We start from the raw sequence: 10,495 nt of genomic DNA, 5'->3' as shown, positions 1-10,495 counted from the left end.
AGATTTTATTTATTTATTCATAGAGACACAGAGAGAGAGAGAGATTGGCAAAGACACAGGCAGAGGGAGAAGCAGGCTCCATGCAGGGAGCCCGATGTGGGACTTGATCCTGAGTCTCCAGGATCACACCCCAGGCTGCAGGTGGCACTAAACCGCTGCACCACCCGGGCTGCCCAGTCTTTTCATTTTCTTTGGATAAATACCAAAAGTGGATTAGAAACTCCATACTAGTTTCCTTTAAAAAATTTTTTAAATTTATTTGAAAGAGCAAGAAGAGTGAGAGAGGTGGGGCTTGACCCCAGGACCCTGGGATCATGACCTAAGCTAAAGGCTGAGCCACCCCAGTTCCCCTCCATACTGTTTTCCATACTGGTTAGATCAATTTACATTTCCACACATGGTGCAAAAATTTCCCTTTTCTCCAGTTCATTGCCAATGCTTTTTTTTTGTCTTTTTGATAATGATCCTTCTGTCAGGTATGAGGGGATATCTCACTGTGGTTTTGTTTTGCATTTCCTTGATATGGTGAGCACATTAGCATATACTTATTGATATGTATGTCTTCTTTGGAAAAATATCTATTCAGGTCCTCTTGCCCATTTTTTAAAAAAGATTTTATTCATTTATTCATGAGAGACACAGAGAGAGAGAGAGGCAGAGAGAGAAGCAGGCTCCATGTAGGGACCCCGATGTGGAACTTGATCCTGATACTCCAGGATCATGCCCTGGGCCTAAGGCAGGTGCTCAACCACTGAGGCACCCAGGCGTCCTAATTTTTTAGTTTTAAATGTTTCCTGATTTCCATTATAATTGCTTTTTAATCTTTGCAAAATATAAAATTGTTTTGGGTCTCCAAATATATGCATTCATTCACTCATTTATTTATTCTAATTTAATTACCTTGTAGTCCAGTAAATGGACTGTAGGATATTTAGTCTTTGAAGTATGGGCAATTTCAGGGAAATATTCTGTTTCTGCTTGTAAAGAAGCTTAAAAAAGTATTTTTGCAGAGAAGGCTTCAAAATACAGCTTATAAATCAAGATAGTTGTGTTGTTAAATTTTAATATATTTTTACTGTTTCTAATTAATGTATCAATTTGTGGACCTGTTATGTTAAAAAAAATCTATGACTGTAGATTTGTTCATTTTTCCTTGTAATTCCCTCAAGTTGTACCTTACATATTTTCAGACTATATCATTAGAGCCTTACAGGTTCTTCACTGTTAAATCTTCACGGAGGATTTTTAAAATTATTATTAGTGTCCATTCTTCATCTCTATAAATGTGTTTGATCTAATGTACTATTTTGAGTGGTATTACCATTGCCATATTTATTTTGCTTAGAGTTGCATGGGACATTTTTTCCTTTATTTTCAGTTCTCTTTTTAAAATCCTTTTTAGGGTTAATCTCTTATAAGCACCACATACCTGGACTTTGTTGACATCCAATCTATAATAAGTGAGATTAATACATTTATATTTATTGTAATTATTGGTATTTGAATTAATCCTGTTATCTTAACAAATATCCTGTTATCTTTTTTGTTTTCCCTTTGACACCTGTCTTCTTTCATTTATTCTCTTCCTATCTTCTATCAGTTGATAATATTTTCTCTTGTACACTTTTAAAAATCTGCTCATTTATAAACTATTATTTCCAGTACAAATTCTCAATCATATTAGACACAAAGGCTCCTTTTCACACCAAATATTATAGTACAAGTCTTTTGCTCTCCTAAAATTAAGTTCACAGGTAGTATAATCCCTCACTATTCATAATTTTTTAAAACTCAGTATAATATCCTAACTTGACAAAAATAGGAACATTAAAGGAAAGAAAATTATAATATGAAAATGCCAAAAATGACTAAATATTATTAAACCTATATATACAGTTACCATAAACATGACAGCTACAAATGCAGACTTCCACACATACGTTGGTAATGCAAATGCTGTAAGCAGTGTTGCCACTGTTGATGTGATTTTCCAAAATGACAAAGCTCATGATAAAGTTCTGAATATAATGTGTAATTGTGCCTCAACTGCCTTGATAGTTGCATACCTGGAAAATTTGGTACGTATTAAAACCATCTGGGGCAGCCCCGGTGGCTCAGTGGTTTAGCACAGCCTTCAGCCCAGGGTGTGACCCTGGAGACCCGGCATCGAGTCCTACGTCAGGCTCCCCAGGCTCCCGGTGAGGAGCCTACTTCTCCCTCTGCTTGTGTATCTGCCTCTCTTTCTCTCTGTGTCTCTCAGGAATAAATAAATAAAATCTTCAAAAAAAAAAATAAAACCATCTAAAAACACTTTGTGTTTATATATAAAATATCATGTAATCATTAGCAAGTTTTTCACCCATTTAAATATCCAGCACAATATTAAAAAATTGTGGCGGTGTGAGATACTTCATTGTACAGGACTATTTTTTGCATTTCAGGACATCAGCATTTGTAGCCCCCACATATCTAACACCAGCAGTTGTCCCACAAATGTCCAGCTCCTGACTCTCAGAGTGGTATCACCCTCATTGAGAAACCCTGACCTTGGGGATCCCTGGGTGGCTCAGCAGTTTAGTGCCTGCCTTCGGCTGGGGGCGTGGTTGGTCCTGGAGTCCCGGGAGATTGAGTCCCTCATTGGGCTCCCTGCATGGAGCCTGCTTCTCCCTCTGCCTATGTCTCCTCGTCTCTCTGCGTATCCCTCATAAATGAACAAATAAAATCTTAAAAAAAAAAAGTTAAAAGAAACAGGTGAAATATATTTTAATAATACACTTTAATACATGTCTAAAATATTATTTCAACATGTAATTAATGTAAAATTGTTAATAAGATTCTCTATTAAGTTTTCAATATCAGATATACTGTTTATACTTACAGGACATCTCAGTTTGGACTAGCCATGTTTTATTTTTTTATTTTTATTTTTATTTATTTATTTTTTTGTGAGGAAGTCCTTTAATAGAGACGGGCAGACAGGGGACACTACTCGGCCCTGGGCCAGGGGATGCAGTGGCCCCTCCCCCCACCTGGCCTGGCCCCGGGGTGGACACGGGAGAGGCAGTTTTAAAAACACAGTGGGACTGATTCTTCACTTTCATGGAGAAGGGGACCCCAGAGGAGCAGCCCGCGGGAGCGTCTGCACTCAGAGAGGCGCCTGAGCGGCCACCCCCAGCTGTCGCACCCGGGAGGGGGCAGCGGCCCACGGGGGCCCGGGCAGCACGGGAGGGACTAGCCGTCTACAGCTCTTATGGTCCCCACTCTGCGTCCACGGTTGTGCTTTAGAACCCCCAGCCCTGCAGCCCTAGCCCGAAGCTGGCGGGGGAGGGACCTCCCCCCCCCCCCCCCCCCCCCCCCCCCCCGCCCTCTGCGAGCTCAGGCTTGGGACAGAGCAGCCCTGCTCCTCCCCACGAGCCAAGAGGTCGCTGAAACAGAAGGGTCGACGCTGGACCAGATGCAGGCTGGCGGGAGCAGGCGGGGTTGGAAGGACGGGGGCGACGCCCGAGGTCCGGTAGCAGGTGCTCATGGGCCGGGCGAAGTTAGGCTGGGGGCGGTGGACGGAGGGGAGCTGAGCATCTCCCGACACCATTCCGCAGCAGAGGGGGTTGGGGGCGAGGTGCCCACCCGGCGCGGCGCGGCTGCCTCCAGCATCAGGGGCCGGGTGGCTGGGGCAGGCCCTGTCTCCAGGTACGCAGGTGGGGAGGGGCAGGGCATGGTGACGTCTGCAGGCGAGTCCCGCCGGCTGGAGGGGTCTACAGGATCGGTTGTTCTCAAAGAGAGAGAGCAGGTCATCATTGTTGTTTGCGGGGAGGTCAGGTGGGCCCAGGTAGGATAGCAGTTCCTCGGGGTTGGTCAGTTCTGAGAGTAGATCCAGGGCCGGTTCCGGGGCCTCCCCCACCCCAGACATGGGGGGCCCCATCACACCTGCGGCGCTGAAGCTCAGCTCACCAAGGGAACCTGAGCTCACTGGGCCCAGGGTGGACTAGCCATGTTTCAGGTGTACAATTACAATAGCCACATATTGCTAGTGGCCGCTATATTGGACGGCACAGATACAGAATATTAGTCTTATCTTAAAAAAAAAAAAGACACGCATTAAATAGACATTATTTTTTAAAATATTTTATTTTCTTTATTCATGAGAGACAGACAGACAGACGGACAGAGAGAGAGAGAGAGAAGCAGAGGGAGAAGCAGGCCCCAGGCAGGAAGCCCAAGGTGGGACTCGATTCTGGGTCTCCAGGATCATGCCCCGGGGATAAAGGCGGGGCTAAACCGCTGAGCCACCCGGGCTGCCCTAAACAATATTTTCTAATCCCTAGTTAAACTTAATAAAATGTCTTGTAAATGTCTATGCTTATTATTTCTTGCTAAAGTTCTTTCTGGTTTCTCTTGCTTACTATTCTTGCACTTATGGTTTCTTGTTCATCCACACATGCCCTTCTACCCAGTAATATTCCTCACCCACAGTATCTTCATAACTTTGTCCCTCACAGTCAAGTTTCTGTTCTCACCTCCTCAAAATGGCTTTCTCAGGGTGCCTGGGTGGCATAGTCCGTTAAGTGTCTGACTCTTGGTTTCAGCTCAGGTCATGATCTCAGGGTTTGGAGTCTGCTTAGGCTTCTCTCTCCCTCTCACTTTCTCTCTGTCCCTTCTACTCATGCATTCTCTCAAATAAATAAATCTTTTTTTTTTTAAAGAATGACTTTCTCTTGCTCAGTTATCAATTAAGAATACTTTGATCTGCTACAAACTATAAACAATGGTGACTTTTCTTATATAACAAAAAACCTGCAGACAGACACCCCAGGCTGGAGCAAAAAGACCACAATTTCATCTATGTCTCAGGCTCCACTGTTTCTGCTCTGCCATCCTTAGTGTGAAGTGTAATTTCTCTTATACCATGTCTCCTTATCCCCAGGCAGTAATTGTGGCTTTTTTTTGACTCTCTTTTGTTGGGCAACATCCCATCCTGTACTTCCACACAGAGTTTCCCTTTCATTTCCTATTGGGGCAGGGGACCCCATGCTGAATTGATCCCTGTGAGACTGATAGAGAGGCTTTCAGCATTCAAGTGCAGCAGGCCTCTATGGTACCAGCTTCACACTGTGTACCCAACCCTAGCAGCACCAGCTGCCCTGCTTGTGCCCAACATCAGCAGCAATTATTCTCTCTGGAGGGGTTTAATGATTTAATTCCTGACCACATAGCCTGCAAGCTTCATTTTCTGGTCTTCATACACAGAGTAAGTTATTCAATATCTTATAATAAATCTTTTTTTTTCTTTTTTGCTTAAAATTAGCAAGAGCGGGTTGTTCTGTTTGTATCCAAGTACTGTGACTGGTACAAAGAAGTGGCATTGGATGTGGTTGCAAGCAGTGGCCCTTAAGGAAATAAGAATTTGGGACTGTTTCTGTGGTCTAGTTGGATTTACTTATTTTTAAAAATATTTTATTTATTTTTTCATGAGAGATGCAGAGAGACAGACAGAGACATAGACAGATGGGGGACTTGATCCCAGGACCCCAGGATCATGGCATGAGCCATGGTCAGCCTCTGAGCCACCCAGGCATCCCTGTGGCCTGGTTGGATTGATTGATTGATTGATTGATTTTTAAAGACTTTATTTACTTATTCATGAGAGACACAGAGACACAGGCAGAGACACAGGTAGAGGGAGAAGCAGGGTCCACGCAGGGAGCCCAATGCCCTGGTTGGATTTAAAGGCTGAGTGAGGGCAGCCCCGGTGGCTCAGCAGTTTAGCACCGTCTTCAACCCGGGGCATGATCCTGGAGACCCGGGATTGAGTCCCATGTCAGGCTCCCTGCAAGGAGCCTGCTTCTTCCTCTGTTTCTCTCTCGCTCGCTCTTTCTCTCTCTCTGTGTGTGTCTCAAGCAAATAAAAAATCTTTAAAAAAACTAAAAATAAAGGCTGAGTGAGCATGCAGAGACCAAGGACAACCATTATCAGCTAGGAAAAAAGTGGTTACAGCTAAGGTAGCAGGGCTCAAATGCTGATTAATGTTGATTAAGGCTAGGACTAGAATGAGGCAAGAGAGACACATGCCATGGGTGCAAAATGTAAAAGCACACCAAAAAACTCAATAACCAAAATAAATAATATTTCACTGCAGTATTTTTGGGGATCCTGGGTGGCTCAGACAGGTGAGTGTCCAACTCTTGATCTTAGCTCAGGCCTTGATCTCAGGGTGGTAAGTTCAAGCCCCACACTGAAAATTTTTTTTATTTGATATTTTGTACCATACATCATATATTTGACCCACAGGGACTATTAGCACTGAACAGACCACTGAGTCAACTTGACCTGTACAACAGTCAAAATCTAGATTTGATGGTAAAGGCTCTTCACAGCTTTATCCAGCCACCCCAATGCTTGCTCATTGGGCTCATGAGCTAGGTAGTTGCACACAGTATCAACAATGTGGATTTACCATTACTACGGATTACTTCACAATAATTGGTACCCAAGCAGCTTGCCACAGTATCCAACCATGAGCAACAGGACTATGTCATCACCAGGTTGACCAGTTAGCTAGATTTCTTCTATTATGGAAGCAGTAATGATTTTTTTTTCCCTTACTGAGATAGATACTCCACAGGGATTAAAGTTGCCTGACATGCTTATGGCAGCAATACCAGTTATGGATGTTATCAACTCCTTATTCATAATCACGCTTTCCACATAAAATTGCTTTGGACTAAAGGATTTCATTTATAGTGAAAAAAGTAAAGCAATGATTTGATGCTCTTGAGATTTGCTGGTCTTATCCTGTACCTCATCACCCACAAAGTTCAGACTCTATACTGTTCTAAAACTTTTAAAAACCAAATGAGAGCACCATCTGGAAGACATACCTTGTAAAGCTGAGTAGTGTCCTCACATCTAGTACATGGTCTCATCAAAACAAATATCTGGTAGTTTTTTAAGGTCTGGATACACAAAATAGAGACTGGGATAGAAACTATTAATATTATACCTAATGATCTACTACTAAAATATTTGTTCCCTCCTATTTAAAAAACTACCATCTCTGGGCTTTGCTGATTTGGAAGTCTTAATGTTCAGGGAGAAACTATTCCATCAAATTCATCCCACTGAATTAGAAGTTGAGAATGCCAGATAGACATTTTGGTATTCCTCAAATCACTGAATAACATGATATAAAGAGGTTTCTGTATTTAATAATTCTGATTTGACAAGGAAATAAGGTTCCTGCCATCCAAAAGCAGATAACAGATTTTCCAGGTGAAGTTTTATTTTCTTTTTTAAAGATTTTATTTATTTGGGAGGGGTGGGCAGAGGCAGGAGAGGAGAGAGAATTTCAAGTAGACTCCCTACTGAATGTGGAGCCCAAGCTGAGGGCTCAGTCCCAGGACCCTAAGAACACAACCTGAGCTGAGACCAAAAACTGGTTGCCCAACTAACTGAGCCACCCAGGTTCCCCAGGTGGAGTTTTAAAAGGTTGTTGGCTCTATGTATATTTTCTTTCTTTTTCTTATATATATTCATAATATATTAGACATTTTAAAATTCTCTGTCACCCATCCCAATATTATTATTATTATTATTATTTATTTATGATAGTCACAGAGAGAGAGAGAGAGAGAGAAGAGAGAGAGAGGCAGAGACACAGGCAGAGGGAGAAGCAGGCTCCATGCACCGGGAGCCCGATGTGGGATTCGATCCCGGGTCTCCAGGATCGCGCCCTGGGCCAAAGACAGGCGCCAAACCGCTGCGCCACCCAGAGATCCCCCAATATTATTTTAAAAGGGGTATATTGTTCATAGATATCTTTACCAATTATTCTACAAGATACAGAACATCAAGATGGGCTTGTGACAGAACATTTTGAATGAACATCACCTAGAAATTCTTTTTTTTTTTAAAGATTTTATTTATTTAATTCATGAGAGACACAGAGAAGCAGAGACACAGAGAAGCAGAGACACAGGCAGAGAGAGAAGCAGGCTCCATGCAGGGAGCCTGATGTGGGACTCGATCCCAGGACTCCGGAATCATGCCCTGAGCCAAAGACAGATGCTCAACCGCTGAGTAACTCAGGCGTCCTCACTGAGAAATTCTAAATGTTAAGTTAGATGCATTCACTAATGTTACTTTGGATTCCCTCTTTTGGAGACAGCATATTTTGACTTGTGCAAGTTACCGTTGCATTATTTCAGGGAGCATTTTTGTTTATTTGCTTGTTTGTTTTATGTTGGGAAGGAGAGTACATGCTGGCCAGCCAGGTATAGACTGTAGTGGGCATTTGTCATGCTTTCTGGCTTCATGGAATATTTTGCATACCTTATATTCAGGAGATTTGCTACATTATGAGACTTATCTCCCAAAGTTCCTACCCAGAAACTCCCCTCAAAGTAAGGTATGATCAGAGAAGAATGATGTGGAGAATAAAGATACACATGGAATTGATTCTGATAAGTGTCAGAGATGCACTAGAGGCCATGATCCTAATTGCTACATCCTATATTTCTGTTAGCAGTAAAAGGTGTGGTACCTGTGCACAGCGGAGATAGAGGTGGCAGTAGGCAATGTGGGCTACTGCAGAATCTTGCCAAATGATCTTGCTTCAATTCTCACAAAGCAGCAAATGGGATCCTGTTAAAAAATAAGTAAGATGATGTCACCTCCTCTCATGGGTCTCACTCACACTCACAGTAAAAACTAATGTCTTTAGAATGTTCTACAAGGGGGGATCCCTGGGTGGCTCAGTGGTTTGGCGCCTGCCTTTGGCCCAGGGCCTGATCCTGGAGTCCCGGGATGGAGTCCCGCATCGGGCTCCCTGTATGGAGCCTGCTTCTCCCTCCTGTGTGTCTCTGCCTCTCTCTCTCTCTCTCTCTCTCTCTATGTCTATCATGAATAAATAAATAAATCTTAAAAAAAGAAATCTTTTACCACAAAGTCTAAAAAATACTTGATTTTTTTATTAACAGTTTTATTAAAGTTATGTTTTGACATTTGAATCATTAATCCTTCTAGGGTTGGTTTTTGCACATGGTGCCAATTCCATTTCCTTTATGGTTTTTGGCCTATCCAGCTTTCCTTCATGTGGCAATTCACATTACTCAAAATAACCATAGAATTCTCTTGTCAATTTTTCTTTTTATTTCTTTTTATTTTTTTTGTTTTTTTTTGGGGGGGAGGGGTTGTGTGTTTTTTTTTTCAATTTTTATTTATAGAGGAATGTCCCATTTTCTTTCTAATGTTTTTGTGTATCTCCTCTATTTTTTTCATCTTTATTAAAAAAATGACTTCAGTTTTTTACAGAGAACTAGATCATGGTTTTATTATTACTACCAGGATTTTTTTCCTACTTATTTTATTAATATCTATCACATTAATTTCTCCTTTCCAATTTCTTTGGCAGTATTTAATAGGACTTTAGTAGAAGGTGATTGAATTAAAACTTAATTAATTTGCTTTCACGTTTTCCAGTTTCCTAATTTTAGGTGAGATTTTATTCTGGGTATCACTTTGCCCCATCCCTTATTATTATTATTTTTTAAGATTTTATTTATTTATTCATGAGACACACAGAGAGAGGCAGAGATGTAGGCAGAGGAAGAAGCAGGCTCCCAGTGAGGAGTCTGATATTGGACTCAATCTAGGGACTCTGGGATCATGCCTTGAGCTGAAGGCGGATGCTCAACCACTGAGCCACCCAGGCATCCCTCTATTTTTATTTTTAAGTAGTGTTAGAGTATGGCATATGTGATATCAGTTTGGGGGCTTTATAATATCTTTTATGGCCTACTTTTTGGAGAATTTTTATGAGTGTTCCAGGTAGATTTGAAAAAACCTTGTTTTTCTTGTTAAAAATAAAAACAAAATGTATATATCAAGCAAATTACCCAATGTAGCCTTATACCTACCTTTCTTCTATTTAATGTTTCTGAAAGACATTTTAGTTACTGTCATTGTGGGTTCCTCAAAAGTTCCCTATTCTACCAGCTTTTGCTGTATACATTTCAGAGCTATATTGTTAGGTATTATTAGTGTTGTATGCTCTTGGTGGCTGCATCTTATTAAAATATGGAACATCTCTTAATATTGTTTGCTTTGAAGTCTGTATAATCTAATACTATCAACACACCTGCTTTCTTCTTGATAATATTCCCTTATAAATGATTTTAAAATTCCTTTTCATTTCAGTTAATTTTTTACTGTGAAATTTTCAAGCAAATACTAAAGAAAACATTATAATGAAGTTTATGTACCTATCACCTACCTTTAACGTTTACCAACATTGTTACTGTTTTATTTATCCATCTACCTCTCCTCGGTGATGTTTTTTAAGCTAACATTTTGCTCGTTAGTATTTCTTTCTCTCTCTCTTTTTTAAAACACTTTATTTATTCAAGAGAGACAGAGAGAAAGAGGCAGAGACACAGGCAGAAGGAGAAGCAGGCTCCACGCAAGGAGACCGATGTGAGACTTGATCTGGACCCAGGATCGT

This window comes from Vulpes lagopus, chromosome 2, assembly GCF_018345385.1.
Source record: "Vulpes lagopus strain Blue_001 chromosome 2, ASM1834538v1, whole genome shotgun sequence".
Classification (NCBI taxonomy): Eukaryota; Metazoa; Chordata; class Mammalia; order Carnivora; family Canidae; genus Vulpes; species Vulpes lagopus.
The sequence above is the reverse complement of the archived record's forward strand: the minus strand, read 5'-3'. Positions refer to the sequence as shown.